General features: G+C 38.5%; 1 protein-coding gene across 5 annotated transcripts in view; it reads left to right on the plus strand.

Annotated features, from left to right (window-relative positions):
* CDK14 (cyclin dependent kinase 14) overlaps positions 1–23,049 on the plus strand; it is a 549,155-nt gene that overhangs the window by 83,816 nt on the left and 442,290 nt on the right. The window lies entirely within an intron of this gene.

Consider the following 23,049-nt stretch of genomic DNA (forward strand, 5'->3'; position numbering starts at 1 on the left):
CCAGATTTGCTTTGAAGGTAGAGTCACCAGAATTTGCTCACAGATTGGATATCAAATTAGAGTATTCAAGGCTTTGGGTCTGAATAACTTGAATGATGAAATTACCGTTAACTGACCTTTGTGGGGACTGTTGGAGGAGTCTGCTTCAGGATTGTTGTGGGCCAGGAGATCAGCACTTTTGTTTCAGATGTGTTGAGTTTGAGGGGAAAGGTGCAGGCTTCTAACCTCATAGCACGTGTGTTATAGTTAAAGGTATAAAAAATAAAGGAAAATGAGATATGGCATACTAAAGTTTGAGAAATGTATGCATTGTACACTTGGAATTATTTTAAGGGTTCACTTGTTTGCAGATATCTAGGAACACATATTTCTGGCTTCCTTCCTTATGTTATTGTTACATCTAACAGTTACTTTTCTATAAACCAAGAGTGTATCTTTTTGTTTGTTTGTTTTATTGGTTTGGTTTTAGACAAATATACCCAAACATTCCATTACATATCTTTCTTTCAGGGACTTATCTTTCAAGTATTATCTACATCGGATAGCTATGTGTTTATCCCAAAATGATGCCACAATTGCTTAGATATTTTTGCAATTCTGTTTTTATATTAATTCAAAATAAGCTTGTAAGCCACTCAGGAAAATTAGTCTTGAAGGGGTTTTCAATCTTTAGACATTGGCTTTCATTCAACCTCTGCTTTGGCACATTGTACGTTGATACTCCTTAAGAGCCAGCTTTTCATGTGCCAAGTTTAGTTTTTCATCCATCAGTAGACTAATGATGTGGACTAATGAGAGTGCATGAGGGCTCTGCCTGCTGGAGACTGTGCTGGGGGAAGGGGCTGGGCCCTTCCTATCCTCTGCCTCCTGCCCCAGGAGTGCCTGGAACCATGACTATTCTCACATCCCGGGCCATGGGAAGTGGGGGTCTGCAGGAACTGTTACTAGGCGTTTAATACCTTTTTATTGCTCTGAGATAGGTATTATATCTAAAAATCTGTTTACTCCCAACAGATATTTTTAAAGTAAATGAGACATATTGCTGTATTTGCTAAATAGGGATATTCCTTACTTATGTAGTATCATCTTAGGGGAATCCTTGCCACAAACTTTCCTTGTTTGCCGTATCAAGATTAGTTACAATTCTCTTGAAGATAATGGCTTTGTGGCTTTATTTGTAAAATCTTTATGGACACTGAATCATGTCACTTATTATGGCTACTAAAAAGCTTATAGTCAAATTTATTTTCTAGCAAATGTGAAATGCTTTTCTCTTTGACTTTGTTTTCTCATGCACTTATTTTGTTTTTTAATTTTGGTAAAAAACACATAGAATTTATCATCTTAACTGTTTTTAAATGTACAGTCCAATTGTGTTAACTATATTTACATTGTTGTGCAACAGATCTCTAGAACTTTTTCATCTTGCAAAATGGAAACCTTATGTCTATTGGACAATTCCCCATTTTCCTCTCCCTCTCATCCACTTTTTTTTAAGGATGACTTAAAAAAAATTAACACACAAACACAGAACATTAAAATGTGAAATCATACTTAATGAAAGATTGTGAAAAAAACCCCAGCATTTTCCTATTTTTTATGTATACCTATAGTTTCCTATTTTCCTCTACTAGTCCTGATCTATGTAGATAATGATATTCAACTCTTTTTTTGCTGTTTCTCAAGTATTTTTAGGTTATGTCACCATTCTTATTTAAAGAAGTAGTGTATATTTTCACTGTGGAGACTGCATCAGTATTCGCTATCCAGTGAAGTGGTGCACTAGAAAATGTTGCTGTTCTTCTACAACTTTTTGTTTCAATTTGAGTTAATAATTAACACTCATTGCTCATTTGCTTACTTTTCTAAAAAGTTCATAAAGCTTTTCCCCCTAAATGTGCTGACAGTCTTTTAAATGATTAAATGCTCTTGGGAACTTCTGTCTCACAGTTCTCACTTTTCCAGCTCCAGGCTACACGGCTTATTCCTTAGGCCTGAAGAATCTCCATTATCCTGGGACTTCCTTCAGTGCTCCATCTTGTTGGACTTCCTGAATCAAGATTCCATACCTTGTGCTTTCTTGTTCGATAGAGCACTCAGTAGCTTCCTAAGGAAAGGAGTATGAGAGGCTAAGTTTTTGTTCCTTGCATGGCTGAAGCTGCTTTTATTTCTAGTCTCACACTTGAATGATACTTTGGCTGGGCATAGAATTCTATGTTGAATATAATTTTTTCCTATGGAATTTAAAAATCATTGCTCTGTATTGTCTTGTAGATTCCATTTTTACGTTCAAAAACTCTTTGCCATTGCGATTGCTAATTAGATATGTCTATATCTATCTCAAAATGTTTTTCTTTGGAAGCTTTTAGGATCTTTTGTATATAGTCACAAGTCACTTAACAACAGGGCTACGTTCTGAGAAATGTGTTGTTAGGCAATTTCGTTGTTGTGTGAACATCATATATGGTATAGCATGCACCTAGGCGATATGATATGATACTTAAGGAACCACTGTCATATATGTGATCTGTTGTTTACCATAATGTGATTATGCAGTGCACGATTGTATTATTTCTGGTATGGTACAATTTAATAATAATTAGCCTTATAATAGGTGTCTTTTTTTCATTCATTGAGCTGGGAACTTGGTGGACTTTTTAAATCTGAAGACTTGTAACCTTTGGTTCTGGGATGAACCTGCAGATTTTTGTCTTTTTGTTCTGGGAAATTTTCTGGTTTTATTACTTTGCTAATCACTTCTTTTCAATTTTTGCTATACTTTCTAGAACTCCTGTTACTTAGATTTTGGATCAACTGGATTATGGTGTTGGTATTCTAATATTCTTATTTTTCACTTGCATTTGCAACATCCTTTGATATTTTGTTTCTATTTTTTAGGCGACTTCCTTGACTTAGTTTTCCAACTCCTTGTTTTAAATTTTTGTTAATTGTATTTTTAAGGTCAGAAATTTCTTTCTTGGTCACTGATGATTTCTTTTTTTTTTTTTTTTCCTCCTTCTCTCCCCAAAGCTCCCTAGTACATAGTTATATATTCTAGTAGTGAGTGCCTCTGGTTGTGCTGTAGGACTCTGCCTCAGCATGGCCTGATGAGCAGTGCTGTGTCCGCACCTGGGATCTGAACCAGCTAAACCCTGGGCTGCCAAAGCAGAGCACATGGACTTAACCACTTGGCTACCGGGCTGGCCCCTGATGATTTCTTTTATGTTGCATTTAAAAAAATTTTATATATGTGATAACTTATTTCTCTGAAAATATTAATTATTGAGTCTGTTTTGTCTGTGTTTAATTTTATTATTGTCTAGGGAATGTTAGTTTTTTTTAAAAATAAAGTTTCCTCTGTTCTGTGCAATGTCTGTGTTACATCCAGACCCTTTCTTTTCCTGTTTATTTTTATATGTTGCTCTTATATGTTAGAAGTTGTTCTTAAATGTATGTTTATCATTCTCTATCAAGTGCTGTTGTGTTTTTTTTTTTTGAGGAAGGTTAGCTCTGAGCTAATATCCGCTGCCAATCCTCCTTTTTTTTGCTGAGGAAGATTGGCCCTGAGCTAACATGTGTTCTCAACTTCCTCTGCTTTATATGTGGGATGCCTGCCACAGCATGGCTTGATAAGCAGTACATAGGTCTCCACTGGGATCTGAACTGGCAAACCTTGGGCTGCCGAAGTGGAGTGCATGAACTTAACCTCTACACCACTGGGCTGGCCCCTATCAAGTGTTTTTTAAGAGTGAGTTCTGACATGCTGAGTAGCACCTCTCTCTCGGTGTACAGCTTATTGGCAGGTCGTTTTAGGTGTATAGTGATGAAGTGGCAGGCAAGCTGCTTCATCAGGGGACTCGTAAATGTCAGTATGTGAAGGCTTTTTTCTTAGAGAGGTTTAATTTTTCTAGAGGAGACTCTTTTAACATCTTGGGTGGGGAAATTGAGCCCCATGTGTGGGAGGAGATCAAGGGAGTAGATCTGAGAGTCCTGGTGATTTTTACTTTGCAAATTTTTACTTAGTCCCTCTTTGTTCAGTCCTGCTTCTCAACCTACTTTCCCTTGATGATAACTCTGATCCTCAGGCTTCTAAAAATCAGATTCTCCAGATAATAACATGGCTGCACTGAGTAGGGGTGGATGCCTCAGGGGTTCATTTGCTCCATAGGGAGCTTTCACCCAGCTCTACTGTTTGCAGTTCTGCCCCTCACTCTCTCTGTCCTTGGTTTACCTGGCCTGTCTGAGTTTTATGCATGAATTGGCTCACATCTCATTGGTATCCCCCTGACAGGCACTTGACCAGCAGCTTTCTTTGCTCTGTCAAACCAGTAATTGCTCCTCCAGCATTGCTGAAATGTTTCTAACTTTCCCTTGGTCCTGGTGGGTTTACATCCTTCTTATTCCTTCACTGGCATGTGTTTTGAGAGGGAGAGGAGACAAGGGGTCCGAGGGGGTTAATCTGCCGTGTTTAACCAGATGTCCCATTCAGCACTCTGAATTTTTATTTTATCTTGCTATATTGTAAGCATTTCATTATCCACCTTAAAATTATTTTTGAAATAAAAGACTGGGTATAAAATGTCTTAAAAGCTCCTTTTGAAGGATGGTGCTATGTGTGGGTATGAAACTGCAATATGCAGCAGAACACAGAATTGAAAGTTCAAGGAAACCTCAAAATAGTGATATATAGTGAATAGAATTTAGGGTACTTAAAGACAGCCTTTGCATTTCTAGCTGTCTGAAGTATATAATCACCATTGCTTCTACTTGGATTATCTTCCAAAATAAATAAATAAAGGAAAGGAAAAAATGCCAAAGAATAATACAGTATGCCCTTGGGCACATTTTGTTTCCATTACTAACTCTCTTTCACCGCTTTATGACTACTTTAGGGATGTGGGCATCTTGAAAAATAGCTATGTGAGTCTTGCTGGCCACCATAATTTTTTTTTAAAGATTCTATTTCTAAAAATATACTTTAAGATAAAAAGAATTCAGATTTTTTAGTTTCTAGATTTGACCTGTATATATTTTTCTGTCTGACAGAACTATTCCATGAAAGTTCATAATGATGAATCATTACTCTGTTAATTTTCAAAGATAAATTTGAGCTTTACTGGTCATGTGACTTAAATTTAGGTAGGCAAGTGAAGGGGTACAAGAACCATTTTATATGTGTGTTAGCTCGAAGAGGGTAACTGAAGTTGTCTACTTATTTGGAGTCTAATAAAAGATAGACGAATTCCTCTTCATATTTGTTTTCTATATTATATAGATTTAGCACATTTTTGAATACATCGCCTAAACAGGAAATAATGCATTTACATAAAAGCAATTACTTTGCTGGAGTATATTTATTTCTTATACTGATATATACATATGAAACATTTTATATGAAGGTTAATTAGCTTTTGAGCACATTGTAATTGATTTTTGCACCTCACTGCTTAGTGCATTGGCAAAAGTTCAGTATTTGGCCAGAATTATTTTTATTTTCATTTTATATAATAAACACATGTATAGTGTTTACTATGTGCAAGGCACTGTTCTAAATCCTTTGCAAAGATTAATTCTCACAGCAATCGTCTGAGATTGGTACTTTTATTATCCCTATTTTCTGGTGAGGAGACCTCAGAGAGGTGAAGAAACTTGCTGGAAGTCGTACAGCTTGTAAACAGTGGAGTCATGATGTCAACCCAGGCAGACTAGCTCTGGAGGCCATGATCTTGACCACAACAATTTAAAATAGGAACTCACTCCAGAATGATCACTCTGTGTCAACATAAAGCTCTTACATCTCCCCTTCAGTCTGTATCTGAACCATGATATTCGTTAAAGGGCTTGTGGAGTAACCATAAGATTCCAAATAAAGTAAAAATCTACCAAGAACACCCCACAACAGCCTGTTGGCGCTGGCCCGGTGACATAGTGGTTAAGTTCGCACACTCCACTTCAGCGGCCCGGGGTTCACAGGTTTGGATCCCGGGCGCAGACCTAGCACTGCTCATCACGCCATGCTGTAGAGGCATCCCACATAAAATAGGAGAAGATTGGCACAGATACTAGCTCAGCAACAATCTTCCTCAAGTAAAAAGGGGAAACATACACACACACACAAAACAAAACAAAACAACCCTACAAAGCTTGTTGACTGTCTTGGTGCTAGTACAGTAAAAATGCCAAAATAAGAACCTTGTCAAATTTTACATTTAGTGATTCTGAAAAAAGAGAACATGAGTCTGTCTAGTGCCAAGGTCTTAGTATATAAACTCTCTTAAGGTAGGGGTATAGAGCAGATGGTACTCAGCAGTTCTACTGTGACTTCGGCTAGCACTCACAGAGACTGGCTCTTTGGATATCTTAAAAGCAGACAAAGACCAATCTGGTTTGGTAGTAACCTGGGAGATTTTTTTATCCCCCCATAGACAACGAACCACCAAGAAGGCAGGAAGTATAACACCTTAAATGTCTCAAAGGGGTGTATAACTGACCAAAATTTAGTGAATTCCTCCAGCACAAGTAACACTCTGCTCTCTCTGTAACCATCCACATTGTATGACCAGAAGAGGGTGGATTGGAGGGCATATTTTCAGAAGTGGTAAAATAAATTTGCATTTCTTCTTCTTGGAATGCCTATATTTTCTCTTTGTGACGTCTTAGTATGTGCGCATAGGCATTAGACTTTGATAGACAGCACCATGTTGGGTCCTTCCCACATTGTAGGTCAGCAGATAAATATCAGAGTTACCCAGATCTCAAATTAGCTTGGGGAACAATGAAAAGCCTTCTAGGCACTGAGGGAGTGAGATTATCTGGTTCCTGTGCTGGAAGATAAGAGTATGCTGGATTGAGGACCCCACACAGTTTAATTCCAGAGCAGCTACAGCTACAAGTCCACAGAGCTCAGACAAAAGCACAGAGTATTCCTATTTGTGTCTTGAAGCCAACACAGTGCTCACCACGTGCAGAGTTAAGGAGAGACTAACAAGACTGAAAGATTGCACCATCAAGATACTCATAGAAACCAGAATATGAAAAATTGTATGGAATTAAATAATAAAAAACTGGTACTTTTAGGTAAATAGTACTTTCCAGTTACCCATGAATTCAGGATCCAGGGAGGTTTGGGGTCTACAGATGGAGCAATTTGACCTGCAGGCTTTGGCATCAGCAGACTCAGGCTGGAATTCTGGCTGACCACTTATGTGACCTTGGGCATGCTGCTCGACCTCTTTAAGCTTCACTTTTCTCAAAAGTAACATGAGGAGAATAATAGTACTCACCCTCTAGGACAGGCAGTAGGATTAAGTGAGATAATATGAATAAGCATTTAGTACAATGACTGGCACATTGAAACTGTCCATTTTAGTGATGATGGTATAGTTGCAATCAGCAGCGGCAGCGGCGGCGGCAGCGTCTCCCTCTCCTTCACAGACTTGTCCTGCTGATTTCCTGTGCTAAGTGTTTCTCAAATTTCTTTTCTACTCCTGTCACCTCAGTTTTAGTTTTCATCTCACCTATCCTGCTACAATAGTGTCCTGTTTGGCTTCAGTGACTCATTCTGTACCTCTAAAATCCATCCTTAAAATTCTTGCTCTTGATCTTTTAAAAACTCAAATGTGACCATGACCTTCACTGCTAAATCCCTTTCAATGTTGCTCACAGCTTTCAGGATGAAGATGATCCTTCTGATAGTTGCAGGAAGAGATTCTCTCCTTAGCTTTAAGCCCTAGGTGGTTATTTTCAACTCTTACAGGCTACCATTCACAGTCTTGGAGAGAGGGACAAAGGGTTATGCTTCCCTTGCTATATTCTAGATTGTAAAGTCAACCACTGAGCACACCTCATTGCTACAGCGACCAATTTTATGAAGATCTTGAGACTCCCCTACCCATGATCATACAGCTCTTTAGTTAAGTCAGTAAGTATTTGCGGAATGCCATTCATGAGTTTAGCAAATTAGACGGGACTGATTCTTTCTAAATCTCAGTCTGATGCCCTTTTCATTTAAATAATTTATGAATTTACTGTGGGTTTGAAATTTTATTGGAGTGTAATAGCTAGTAGAATCTATGTACTAGTTATTTTTATCTTATTTTGATTCCACCAGCATTTCTATATATCTGTTTTGCCAGTATAGGAAATTTGGGAAGCAGGCAGGTAATCTGAATTGGCTTGCCAGTAGTACCTGAGTCTCCTTGGGAGATATCATTATGAGGAGGGGTTCCTACATGCATAGGATTATTTTATATTTTCTTTGTTTCAATTGTGTGATCTAAAGTCAGAGATCTGATCTTTGTAGGCACAAACCCAGGTTTCATTTTCTACCTTATCGCATTGACTTGCATTTTTCATTATTTTTTGTATAGAGGTCACTGCACTGTTATGATGAGAAAGAAAAACTGCTTTAAATTCAAGGCATTTCTTCTATCAAGTTAAAAAAGACTCTCCCCAGAGAGAAGCATTTTGCCAACAGTGTTCTGTAGCTTGTGGGGTGTACTAGGAAAAGGTGCACAAAAATATGAAGCACATGAACCAAAGAATAGTTCTTTTAGCCTTGTGTGAAAAGCCAGATTTCTTTTTCATGCTGTCATAGGAACTGTTTCAGATTTTGTACATATTTGCTTTTTTCCATTTTGAAATGGTTACTCTGTGTATTCTTCCCAAAGGTATTTAAAATGTGATGACTTCTGTGGAATGTAAATATTAAGGTTGATATCTAAAGGTCGTTTTTAAAATTTAAAATAACTGCACTCCTTCATACTTAAATGTTTATTGAACAGAAGTTATTTAAGCTGGTGGTGAGTCCTGTAAAAGATCCTAGTTTATGATGCCCACACAGATTTGGAGGATATGGGCCAAGATTAGCACCCACTCTGTAAGTGTTCCCAGCTGGGGACGGACATCTCCACGGTTTCCCCGTTCTCCTGTAAGTTGAGTCTTTGTCATGAATAGCTTATACAGATACCTTTCTTTCTGCTTTCCCTGTAACACCGTACACTCATGGTTGGGTCGTTGGGAATTTCCAGGAAAGTCTCACCAGGCAAGTGGATCGGGAGGGCAGAAATTGCACTAGGTTGTGCTAACACGTAGCTGTGCTGCTGCTTTGTCCCTAGAGTCAAGTCAGTGAACGTGCCAGGCACACATGAAGACGTCTCAGTGAGGGAACATCCACTTGGCCATTGACTTTGTGGCCTCTGCCTTTGTTCATTCTTCTTAATGATTCCCTTTCCAGACCCTCTCTGACTTGGTGTTAATCATAATCCTCTTTACTGAGCAGAAAGTTCTTTAAGCTGGTTCTAATATCATACGTTGTTCATGTATCTGAGTTATTCTGCTTCCTTTTAAAATGGACTTATAGTGGAGGGATGCTAATGTAAGAAAGATCATTGAGGAAGAACAATTAAGTCATTTGCATAAGGAGATAAAAGTAGATGCAGATGGGTCATATAAATTAAAGGGATAGTCCATGCAGTTGGTTGTGGAAGCCCAAGGGGTGGAAAGGAAGGGAGAATGGATTGCAGTCATCAGGATCTGCTTCAGAGGGAGTCTTATCTTTTCGTGTTTGCACCTTAGTGCTTGGCACTGTGCCAGCCACGTAGTAGGTGTTCAGTATATGTTTTTTGAAGCAGTCAAAGATGGAGTAACTGAAAAACAAGATGGTTGAGAGTGAGCTCTAAGGTGAGAAGGGAAAGCAATGGTTACTTTATAAATACTAAGGATACAGAGAAAGCCAAGAGGAATAGAATGCAAATAATGATTTAAAGAAACAATTAAAACCAACCTATTTTATGTTAATTGAAAGATATTTGATTAGAAAAGAAACTTAGTAGACTGACAGTATGCAGTCTATATTAAGCTTCTTTGTATAAGTAAATATAAAATATTAAAATCAAACCTACTGTTTTAACCTTAAAAATATAGGACTTTTTAAATGCCTCTTGTCTAAACCCACTTTAATTTAAACTTTGTATTGGATAAGTGCTCCACTCTTTTGGTATCTGAATGATCAGATGCCCATTTCTTACTAATTAAAAAAAACCTTAATTGAATTTTCTTGTTGAATATTTGACTACCCAATGTAGTATTAACATTTAGTATTACACATAGGTTGGCTGATTCTCTGTGCATACACAAGAATCTGTGTGCATTAATTAAAGACTATCATGTAAGTGTTCTTGAATTGAAGAGCTAATTGATTAAAAGTTGAAAATATCCGAATAGGAATGTGCTGAGAAAATGACTCATTGGGAAAATTACTTTGTGAGCAAGAAACTACGAATACCTTTTAGGTATGAATGATAAAGGGTCAAATAATAATTTAAGGCTTACATGGCATGTCTTATTTCTGTGCAGACCTCAAGAAGCTAAGTTGCTACTTCAACTAAGAACAGACGTGGTTACGTGGGTTATATAATCTTATGTGACCAGAGTAATTTTTCCCAAACAAAATTCTCATTGCTGTTTCCCTGCTTATGGCTCCCTGTTGCCTACAAGATAAACTCAAAGCTCAGGCTGGTACACAAGACCCTTCATGACTGCCCCTTATCTGCTGTCAGCCTTATCCCAAGCTTCATCTTTCACCTGTCCTGCTTCCTTCTCCCCCACGTTTCCCCAGATTTCCTATAGGGAACTACCCATATTCCTATAAGTATGTCATAATATTTCCTGCTTCATTTATTATGCCCATATTGCTCTTTCTGTCTTACAGATCCCCTATATGACATAATAAGGCTTTAAAAATATAACTTGGAAAATATTTAATGGTTCCTTTTGGCACTATACCATATATGTCAAAGTAATAAAAAATTGAAAAATATATTCTCTACCTTAGTAGGCGATGAGTAAGAGTATAGAATGATACATTCATGTATTCCTTCAACGAATATTTACTGAGCACCTACTATTTACCAGGCACTGTTCTTGACCCTGGAGATTTAAGAGTTAGCAAGATAGCCACCATGGCACTTTTACTTTAGTGAGTATGACAGGCAGCTAATAAACAGAAATATAATATAATGGTCAGGCCAAAGTGCAAGAAATATAAAACAAAGCAAGGAAAGAGGAAAGCAAGGCATGGGGTTAGTGTTGATAAAATGGTCAGGGAAGGTATTTCTGAGAAGGTGACAGTTGGGTGTAGATCTGAAAGAAAGGAGGGAGAAAACTGTGGGAACATCTAGAGGAAGAGGGTACAGCGGCCTTGAAATACGTAGAGGGGCTTCATGCGCTTAAGAAACACGAAGGAACTCAGGGGGACTGGAGTGCCGTGAACAAGGAGGCTGGTGAGAAGGTCAGGAAAGCAGCTCCTTGCCAGTCATGCTTGGAGTGTACATTTTATTCTAAGTCAGAAACTGCATGAGGTTTTGGGCAGAACAATGATACTTTTAAAAATCCTGGCTGATGTGTATAGACTTGGACAGGGGGAAGAATAGGGGAGTAATAGCAGAAAGATAAGTTATGAGGCTGTTGTGACTGTTTAGAGATCCACGGTGGATTGGACGAGGATGGAAGCAGTGGAGGTGCTAAGGAGTGTTAGGATTTGGAATATGTTCTGAAAGTTCTGAAAGTAGAGCCAAGAGAACTAGCTAGCTGTTGGATTGGACATAGGGTATCAGAGAGAGCAATCAAGGATTCTCAGGTTTTTGGCTAGAGAAATCAAGTGTGATAATGTTAGGGTCATTTATTGAGATGGAGAGAATTGGGGAGAGGAGCAGGGTTGAGAGGGTATAGAATCAGGAATTGGGTTTTGGACTTAAGTTTGAGATTCCTATTAGATATCTGAAAGGAATTGTCACATAAGTAGTTGGTTATATGAGTCTGGGGATGAGGGTAGGGCCTGGAGATATGAATTTGGGAACCCTCAGTGTATTGAAGACATTTAAACCATTTGAACCATGACATTTAAGATCACCTAAGGAGGGAGTGCAGACAGAGATGAAAAGAGATCCAAGGTCCCAAACCTGGGACCCCTCCATCTTTATTGGTTGGAAAGAGGAGCCTCCAGCGAAGGAGACTGAGAAGGCAGAGCAGTGAGGTGGGAGGAAAACTAGCCATGGAGCCCCAGTGAAGCAAGAGTTTCAGGAAGGAGGAGTTGATCAGTTGTGTCAGTTGCTGCTGAAAGGTCCAGCTGAGTCTGGGAGTTGCCCACTGGAATTGGCATTGTGGAGGCCATTGCTGACCATTGGTAGAGTAGAGAGGACAGAAGTCTGATTAAAACGAGTTTGAGAGTGAAAGGGAGTTTTTGCTTTTGTTGCCTTTACTTTTGGTGTCAAAAAATCATTGTCAAGACTGATCTGTGGTAATCATTTCACAATATATACATATATTGAATCATTATGTTGTAAACCTAAAACTATTACAATGTTATATATTGATTATATTTCATTAACCCCTCCCCCACCCACAAAGAATGAAAGCAAGGAGAGGCAGTGGAGCCAAATGGGATTAACTACTATTTTTGAGGAAATCTACCATAAAGAGGAAGAGAGAAATAAAGCTGTATCTGGGGTGGGGGTTGAGGGATCAAGGGAGATTTAAGGTAGAAAACTTGGAGAATAACGACAGTTTCATCCCCTCCTCTTTTTTGTTGAAGAAGAAGACATGTCGTAGCTGAGCAATCCTTACCTCTACTATTTACATCCCTTATAAACACGAGAAAGTTGTCATTGAAGCAGAGCTTCTTACATTCTCTATGGTGTTAAAAATCTTTTTATAGTCTATCAGATTTCAGTGCAGTTACAACGTGCTTTCTTCTTTTAACTTTTCAGATGTTAGATGGTGTCTTTGAACTGATGTAAAGCTGAACTGCCCTGTGTGAGATTTTCTATAAACCTAGAAGTAATTTCAGAATTAAAATTTTATAGAGAACTTCTAAGTCTGAAGCAAAATTCATGACAGTTAGAGTATTCTAATTCTTGTAGAGTACCTAAATGGAGTGAAAAGAATGAAACACTTTCCCAATTAAAAAAAGTGTTGGATGGACATTGCCAATTGTTAAAAACAATTAAGGAGTATTTAAATACTGGAAGAAAATTAGCTGATACATGCAACTTGATATTAGTTTCAGTTAAAATGAGTTGTCCCCACAGTTGTATGCTACCTCACATTTTCAAGGGGGACTATCTTGGAGAAGCGTTCTCCTTCAGAGTCCTGTGTGGCGGTATTTTCACTTGTGCTTGTATGTACTGTTCCAACACTAATTACTTCTTATTAGTGTTTATATTCTCGTTCTAATTTCATGCTAATTGCAATGATGCACAATAATGAATTCTACCTACAAATGATCTGGCCTACTCTTAAAATACAATTTCTTAGTTGTACTACCTTATGCTACTTGGACTTAGTGGTAAAATACTTCTGTAAATAAGAGAGAGAGCAGAATGGTGGTGGTTCTTCTGATTGAGATTTAGCACCTGTGGGTAGACTCCGCTTCTACATAGATATCATCATGGATGATTCACCAGATTTTAATAAGAAAGCCAATTATTTGTGTGTGCTTTGAAAGCTGATGCCTCAGAATTTTATTCCTTCTTTGATCAGATGGAACATTTTGTTTAGTGCAGTCTCAGAAGACGAAGTCCTGCTTCTTGATTGGCATCAGTTCTCTTAAAACTCCTCCCAAGTTTTTGGAAATGTGTGCTTTCCAGTTTAGAACTGTTTATTTGAAAAGTTACTTCGTTGCTACTGGCAAAATTGATTCTTGATGCGTTTTTGTTTTTGTTTGTTTTATCTTCTTTTGTCCATAGTTTCGAGTGGCAGCCACGTGTGAATACATTATGTGGCTGATTTTTCTGTTGGTAAATGTAAACTTCCTTTCTAGCATTTGATACTCACTAAATTTCCCTTGTGTGTCCTGCTGGTGGTAAAATCTCTTGCTATCATTCTAACCTGTCAATAAACCTTATCTTTAAAGTTTCCTTATGCAACCATGGGTTCTCAGTTCTGACTTGACTCAAGCCACAGCTTTGTAGTTACAATGGAGAAATATGATAGATAGTGAGAAAAGGAAGAAAGTCCAGAGAAAGACAGTGAGGAAGAAGGAGAGAGAGAATGAGAGTGAGCTAAGCTTTCTCATGAAAACTCATAGAGAATCATAAATAGCTCCTTCTGCCCTTAGCCAAAGGAAATATCAAGAAGAAAGGCTATTAGGTAGAGCCTATAGCTGTTAAAAAAGTGGTTGAATTTCATGGAATAGTGCAAAAGCAAAGTGCAGTGGTAATAGAAATAGAGATAGTGATATAGATATGGGAGAAGAATCAATAGGAACTGATGGACATAAGGAGTAACCAAGAAAATGAGCCTGACAGCCCATGGCTGATACAGAAGGAAGTGCCCAGGCTGATCTGAAGCAAGAGAACTAAGACCAGCACCAGGCATCATGCAGAAGTATGAACCCCAGGATAAAGTGATATCTGTGGAGCCTAAAGGCCTAGTGCCCAGTCACCGCTAAATAGACATTATGCTTATCACTGGGTTGTGAAAGCCTTTGATTTACTGAACACTGTTCCATGCAGTTTATACACCATTTAGCCTCTCAACAACCCTCTAAAGTACATGAACTTATTATTATTATTATTATTATGCTCATAAGTTAGGTATCTTGCCCAAGGCCTGGATGGGGAACCCAGGTTTGTCTGATTCTTGAACTCACATTCTTCCTCCATCTAGCTGTCCTGCATTTAAACTTATGTTGAAATTAGTGCTTCAGTGTACCTGTTTATATGATTTCATCCATGATATTGTCTCTTTTCTCCTTATCAAACCTTTTTTGTCTGTTAGAGTTCTGAATTAAAAACACTTGATGGATGTCAGAGGAAATATGTGAACCAAAGTTGATCTGCGCCGGGTTGTGGTTCATTGAAGTCAGGTGGTCCTGCCGGGGCTGTAGTTACCACGTGCACATAGCAGGAACTGGTGCGATGGGGTCAGTCAGGAAGTATGAACTGAGCTTCCTTTAATGATTAGGAGAAACAGTGTCTGTTGAAGGAATCCGGTGCTTCAGGAGAGGATTCATAAAACTAAGTTCATACTTTGGCCTTTGTAGTGTGATAAGTAAAACCCCACCTTCCCTAAGTTAGAATCAAGATTGGGGAGAGGAGGAATGAGAGTAAGGACGGTCTCCAAGTTCCCCATGACTAGCTACTGCAACAATTCCCAAAGCTCAGTTTTCCTTAAGGACTATGGAAAAAGAGTTTGGGTGTCTGTATCCAGAGCAACTAGGGAAAAACACATCTTTGAACCACATGGGCAGGCAGTGTACTTGGAGACCCTGGAGTCCATCCAAATAATCTTCCACCAGAGGGGAGAAAAGAACTGTTGTTCATGACGGTTCAAATCACAGAAATTGTTCAACTCTTCTAGGCTGTGCTCCTGTGATGTTACAAAGGTTCTTTGTTAAATTATCGAATTACATCCAGACATAGATAACACTTCTTGTGCTAAGAGTGATCATTGCTAGTCTTTGGATATACATTTTTTTTCCCCTCAGCATCTTACCTATTGAATTCTTTGTAACTCTAGTTTTCAGAATTTGGTTACCTAAAGTGAAAATCTGCCGTTATGCTTGATCCATCATTCTGAGGCCTCCCTCATTCTGGACTCCCATAGTATTTTCTTTTGCTTTTCCTATGGCAATTATTTCTTGTATTATATTTATTTGTATAAGTATCTGTGAGAGCAGCAATTGTGTCTCATTCGTCTTTATAGCCCCCCCGCCCACAGTGCTTAATGCAAAGCTCAATAAGTGGTTGGTAAATGAAAAAGATTTTTTGTACTGACAATTTATAAATGATATCTGCAAGGCCAAGTCGGTTTATTTCCCTTTAGGTACTGTGCCTAAAATTTGAATATGTGCTATCATAGCAATTTGGATGCCTGGTTAAACTAATTGGTCCAAGCATTCAGGCTTCCTACAGGTGCAGATAACTGATTAATAGGTAATGCTCCATGGCTTATGGCAGTTACACACTTTCTCCTGTAAATTATAGAATGGATAAAAGAATTTAATGTATATAATTTAGTACAAACTTATAGAAATATTATTATATATAGTAGATGTGTGAAGTAGTTTTGTAAAAAAACTTTGGCTGCTATTAAATCCATCCTTTCCTACCATCATATAAATCAACATCAACCTCAAACCACCTTTTCCTAGAGTTTAAAGCAACACATCTATTAAGTTAGCTATAGCTCTGGCATTACTGCTTCATAGTAGCTCTGCATCCTCTTGTTCATGTATTTCCATGTGTACTAGCACTCTTGGTTACAAAGAACTGAAGATCAGCTTGAAGTAGCTAAGACAAAAATAGGATTGATTGAGAGGATGGTGTGGCAGCATAGTAACAAGGCCTGAACCGCTGCGCTTGAGAAAGTCAGGCGACCAGGCAGTGCTGGGACCTCAGCAGCAGGCACCAGGGATTCCATGTTATCAGTGCTGTCTGTCTCTTACCTCGTCTGTACCCTTGCTAACTGGTAATGTTGAGATTTCAGTCCAGCTTCTTTACAGGGCCAGAGAGAGACTGACACTGGCAGCTTCTAAGCTGTTGGTGCTTTCTCTGCTTTGCCATCATCAGGGGTGGAGGGTGGGGTGCAGTTCAGCTCTGTTGGAAAAGTCCCAGGGGGTGACTGGCCTAAGTTGGATCCCTCGTGTGGTCCTAGACAAGGTGCAGCCCTCCCTGGACTGCAGTGGATGGTGCCTGGGGAGGAGCCGTTCCAGGAACTTATCTTACTTTAATAACCACTCAAGAAAAACATTCCATGAAGACTGGCAGAAAGGATTCAACCAATATTTGAGTGCTGCTGTCGTCACAGTTTTACTGGCTACAAAAGGAATGTAGGAGTAGGTCAAAGTGCTTGAGAGTTGTGAATACCCTGCTACTTGTGCTTTTTTGCAGTGAGCGTTCTCTGTGACACCAATGAGAGTGGACTAGTTATATGATTACGTGATGGTTCTCCCTTAGATAAATGATTACTTTGGTTTCCTTTCTGTTCTTTGAGGGTGATGTACATGTGGTTTCAGAATGATCTAAATTATATCAGTATTACCTGGAAAAAGCAAATACTAAGATGTTGAGCACAGGAAATTTAATTAAATTACACAGGAGTGCATATTTTACTTTCAGTTGTGCGTTTCTTCAGATGGTTATCTTTTCATTGTCCTGAGTGTTTATTGTTGAATGTACAGCGTTGTTATCCATTCTTCCCCATGGTCCTGCTTCCTCTTTTATTTCTTAGGTGTATAGAGTGAGACAAAGGAAGTGAATTATTTAATGAATACTTTTTATTTTAATATTTAAAGTACATAAAAGTGTCAAATTTAATTTGAAATTATTTCTGTATGTCTATTTGGCAGGTACTTTTAAGAAAGTTTTTTTCATTTTGGCATTTTCCAACTCTGTGAAATTTTAGAAAGCTGGGGTAAAGTCCCTAAAAACAATAAAGCTGAGTTATAACCCTGAACTGGAACTCTTTCTCCCCTTTTGATAGTTAACTCAGAAACTTAGGTAAGTTTTTAAAAAACGAGACTTAGCTCCTTAAGAAGCTTTTTGATTGTCTTGGATTTGTAGCATCTCTCCTTACTGGACTCTTGACATCAGGAAGAGAGGAAATCTTCACATCTTTTCTCAGTGCTGTTTGCCTTTCTTCTTGCTGCTACCTGAGGATTTTGTCTCTGCCACTGAAATCTTATAATTTAATTCACATTTCTCGGATCATGTTAGTGCCACATATTTGGAATTCTCTGATACTGTTCTTCTGTGAATGTGGTCATAATAAAATCACTGCTACATCTGGGTCTTCTCCATTTCACACAGTTGGGGCAGGGCACCGCATCAGAAATCCAGTTGTGTTTTTGCTAGGGCGTGAATAGGAAAAACGGTACTAGGCCATGTAACTGCCCATGCATTTTATATACTATCTGAATAAATAATAAATACATGCTTATGTACGTTAAGTGTATATAGAAGTCCTGTAATATATGTTTTAATGCAAATACAAGTCTTATGTGACAAGGATTAGAGATTTAACTGAGGAGAATCAAAGACTAGGAGCAGACAAGTTGTCACCCAAGATAACTGAGGACACACAGCTAGGAAACACGGCAGGAAGGAGGAAAATTATTGCCTAAAAAGGAAGAGGCTGAAACCTTGGGTAGAATCAGAACTGTAATCAGACATCAGATTTTTGAAATACAGGCAAAAATAACGGCTGTCTTTTTATTGTTGTAATCTACACCTGCCTGTTTCTGTTATTAGATTCATGATTCTCAGTCTTCCACACTGCGTTTTGACAAACATCATCTAAAGTTACTCTGTCTTTGGAGCTTTGATTTCCAACTTCCTGGTTAAAGTTCTCAACTGAACTTTTTCACCTGCATATATTTTCTGCAGTTCACAGTGATCAGCACAATATTTTTCCCTAGCCGTAAACATTATAGAGCATCTATCATATGCCAGACCCAGCATCAGCACTGTAGGGAGGGCAGAGATGAAGAAGATATGGCCTGTGTGGGTAGGTTGTTAGGATTGTTTTGTTTTTATTAGTGCTCTAGATGCATGGATTTTGAATGGTCTTCCCTCAATCATATTTTCCCCATAAGCCCTCTTATTTTTAGGATGCAATTTAACAGAATGCAACTTTTTTCAGGAACAAATTTATTGGATTGTGATTGAATTACCTATATTTACTGATAAAAGTAGTTCACTTTTTTCCTTCCAGAATCCAGAAAACACTCAAAGTTGTATAACATTAAGAGGAAAATCCTAAAATTTCCATGAAATGCCATGAATGACATATGGATATTTTTGGTATTGTGGTTAAGAAGTAGCCTTTAAACATTCAAACCAAATTCCTCCAGAGTTTCACAGTGTTTTGAGAAAGTATTTTAAGAAAACAACGTTTCTCCGAATATATGGGAATGTGAGTAATGACTGGCATCAGTGGAGAAGAATTAAGTTGTAAAAGTTTTAGGGTTTACTAAAAAATTAGGGTTTTGGTTTACTAAAATGTCATGAACATTTTTTAAATCAATTGTAACATGAACATTTCACTGTAAAAGTTTATAATGGAAACAAATTGCTATGGAATTATAATTTGAAATCCAACCTCTTTTGGGGAAATTTTCTTTTCTCTATCACTTTTCAAAATAAAATAAAATAAAATCTTTGCTTTTCCTCATTTAGACTTAAAGATTTCATGAAATTAATTCATAAAGAAGGTGACTTATTGTTAGATTCGTATGTATAAAGTGGCCTTTTCTCTTACCCCTTTCCTAATCTTTAAAAAGTTTTCTTATTTGATGTTTCTTTTTTCCTATTTTAGTTAAAAAAGCCCAAAAAACAAAAGAAACTTCTGTCGCTTTCTTCAATTTCTTCTTTTCTCCAGGTTCAGGGTTTTTTTTGGCCCCTTCTGTCTGTAAGACCTGACGTATGTGAAGGTCAGACATCTGGCAGCCTGGCAGACATCTGTCTCTCTGAGATGGCTCCATGTAGGTGGATATGAAACAAGAGTTTTTGCACAGATGAGAAGTACCACAAAGGCTACAAGGTACAGCCTGTGGTCTCTGGGAGCCTAGGCTAATATTTCTTCACTCGGGAAACTTCCTAGTTCTGATTTGAACCCGCCTATTGACTCAAAACCTCTATTCACACAGTCTTTTAATAAGCCTGTTTATGGAGCTGCCCAGGAGAGGCATGGTTAAAGAAGCTTGTGGCAAGACTGAGAAGAGTGTGGTGGTGTTAGAAGGAGGTGGTACGTTTCGAACTGTAAGAAGGAAAGCCTGATGGCAAAGAGAGAACAAACCGTAAAAATAAAGCAGAGAAACCCATAGATGTCAGTTATTGGGATTAGGAGCCAATGGCCCTGTATACCTGCTGTTTAAAACTGGGTGGCTGTCACTAATCTTCATAATTGATCCCATCAGCAATTGAAGATTAGATGTTGTTTATTATTATCCATTTAAAATAGGGATGAGCATAATACTTTTTAGAGTTTTTAAAAATCACATATAAATGCAAGCATTTCAAGGAATCAATTTTTTTGTTTGTTTGGTGAGGAAGATTGGCCTTTAGCTAGCATCTGTTGCCAATCTTCCTCTATTTTGTATGTGGGATGCAGTCTCAGCGTGCCTTCTTGAGTGGTACAGAGGTCTGCGCCCAGGATCTGAACCTGCAAACCCCAGGCTGCTGAAGCAGAATGCATGAACTTAACCACTATGCCCCTGGGCCGGCCCTGAAGGGGATCAATTTTTGTTTTCTTGCAAAAATGACCTAAGTAGATGTCAGTGTCTGACTTTTTTGTGGGTCCTCTTTTTTTCTTCCTATCTTTTCCTCTGTATCTGCTGGGATGATGTTTTTACAAAAGACTTTTTGTCTCTTCTCTTTGAAGATAGACCCTTTATTTTAACACCTACTATTGTTTTCTATGGTGTGGTTTCAAATACATCTCAATGTCCCCTAATAAAGATATTCTTAGTCATAGTAGATTGTGAATCCTGTATGATGTGAACATAATGATTGATTTCCTGCAGCTTTGTCCTCTAGCCTCTATTTTTACTTCTGCTTTATGGCCAAACTTGTATTGGTGTACACATTTGTTGACACTATTTTTTCCCACACATTCCTCAAGCTCCCCATCCATTTCCACTCTACAGGAGTGCACAGAATGTGTTTGAACTGCTGTCATCAGCAGCTCCTCCTAATATTTATTTGACAAGTATTGAGTGCTGGTCTAGGGGCTGGGGAAACACAGACAGCAAATGAGTAGAAGTCAGTGCTCTTGAGCCTTTTATGTTCTAGTGGGGGAGGAAGACAAACAAATAAATAAAGTAAATTAGATAGTGAAACAAAAATAGTGCAACATGATGGGGAGGGAGGAGCAACAAGAGAAATGGGAAGCCCTGGGAAGGACTCTGAGGAAGAGATTCCTGAGATCTAGCTGAATAATGGGAAGGAGTCAGCCAAGCGATTATCTGGGGAAGAACATTCTAGGCACAGAAAGCAGCAAAGACAGTGATTCTGGAGGCAGGCATAGCTTTGAGAAAAAGAAAAATTGTCCACTGTAGCTGAAGCATGGTGTGGTGAGTGCTGAGGGTGCCCTGCTCAGAACTGCTTGGTCATTGGGTGCCTAGGCTAAATGCAAGCCCTTCCTCTCCAGGCCTCGCTCAACGATGATTGGTTCAGGGGTACACAAGGCTGGCCTTCTTGCTTCAAGTGGGACTAAAACTGGGTGGGGACATTTTATCTGGGGTCATTCTTCCTTGCTGTTCTCCATCTTTCCTGTCCTGCCTCCTCATTTCTTTTCTCTGAGAGCATGTCTTCAATAAATTAGGTGAACAAGAATCTTGGCACAGCTCTATTTCTAGGAAACCGGATTTAAGACATGTAAGTGAACTTTTGACCTTTTTTCTGGGTTCCAAACCCTTCTACAGCTGCCTACTCAACGTGTCCACTTGGATGTTCCAAAGATAACTAAAACTCAGCATGTAAAAAATTGAATTCACGATAATTTCCCCCCTCCTCAAACTTTTGTTGTTGTGTTCATTCCTTTAGTCTATGACCCAAACTTTCACCTAATTATACTAAGAATTCAGTCATGCTTGGATTTTCCCTTTCCGTTAGACTTCCTGTCTAGTCACTCAACAAGTAACTCATGCTGAATGTCTCTCACCTCTTTTGTCTTTCCGTTTCCATTCTTTTTGCTTTAGTTCAGGGCCTTGCCGGAACTATTCTCTTAGCTTCCCAAGTGGCCTCGCCATCTCCTTTCCCTCACTCTAGTCTATCTCTACACCATTACCCTGTTGTAAAATGAAAAAGCCCATCCAGTTACTCTTCTGGTTGTAGTCCTTTAGTATCTTCCTATTGGATTAAATGGCAGCTTCCTGTAGGATAAAATTCCTAACTTCCTGAAATTCCTAATAGGGCCTGTTATGCTCTGGCTTTGGGTCATCTTTCCCTTAGCCTTCACAGCTGTCACCACTGCGTTTACTGCTTGGTGGTTTCCTCAGACAGCTTCCAATTTCAGGCCTCTGATCCTTTAGTCCTGTCGTGCTGTTCCTCAAATGCCCATCCCTTCCTGGACAGTGCCTGGAGGCCTCATGCTGCCTTCTCAGTGAAGTCATCTGTGAGGTACCTAATGAACATTATTTATAACCAGCTAAGTGCTCTCAAAACACTCATTTCAGTGTATTGTAATCACTTGCTTTATTTTTAACCACTCATTGAGTTACTTGAATGCAGAGAATATGGCTGTTCACGTTGCTGGGTGCATCATATGTGTTTATTGAATGAATAAATGAAAGAATAAAGGAGGAACAATTTTGTGTTAAGTTTGTTGGTTTTTATACAGGGTAGCTTAGTGAACATGAATACTATACCTGCCCTTATCCCCCAACTCTATAGAAAAAAAGATATAGGAACTCCTTAGAGGAAATGACTGAAAATAACACTGCTAACATGGATTCTTTTTAGGGAACATTGAATGATGGGGGAGGGGAGATTGTCTAAGCCCTAACATATGGAGTTGGGAAATTCATTAACTCTTTTAACTATTTAATATTTGCTAGATGCCCAGCATTGTGTTATTTGCTATGGGGGAATAAAAAAAGATGCAGTTGATATGGTTCATTCATCAAGGGCCTTAAAATGGGGAAAATGCCAATAATGCAAGAGAGTTTTATGAGATATCATATGATTGAGTCCTAAATGATTCAAATAAGTGCTGTTCGTTCTGAAAAGGGAGAGTCCCGGTGGGCTGGAGGGTTGAGCAATCACAAACAAAGCCTCAGATTCTTGAAAGACTTGCTGAAATGAAGTCCACTCCTCAGAAATGGTGTTCTTATAACTCAATAGTTTTCAGAGATTAAGGAGATAGCTTTCTCTCTTGGCTTTGGTGAAGGAAATACATAATATTTGTATTTGAAGAAGAACTTTTTGTAAGACTTTTGAGTGAGCTTTTGTGTTGCAGAGAAAAAAATAACATTCAGTATCTTCACAGTGTCATTCAAAAGGACTAAGGTGAAGATGGTTTGCAGATGGGGGATAAGAGAGATGATTC

Source organism: Equus przewalskii, chromosome 4 (assembly GCF_037783145.1).
Source record: "Equus przewalskii isolate Varuska chromosome 4, EquPr2, whole genome shotgun sequence".
NCBI lineage: Eukaryota > Metazoa > Chordata > Mammalia > Perissodactyla > Equidae > Equus > Equus przewalskii.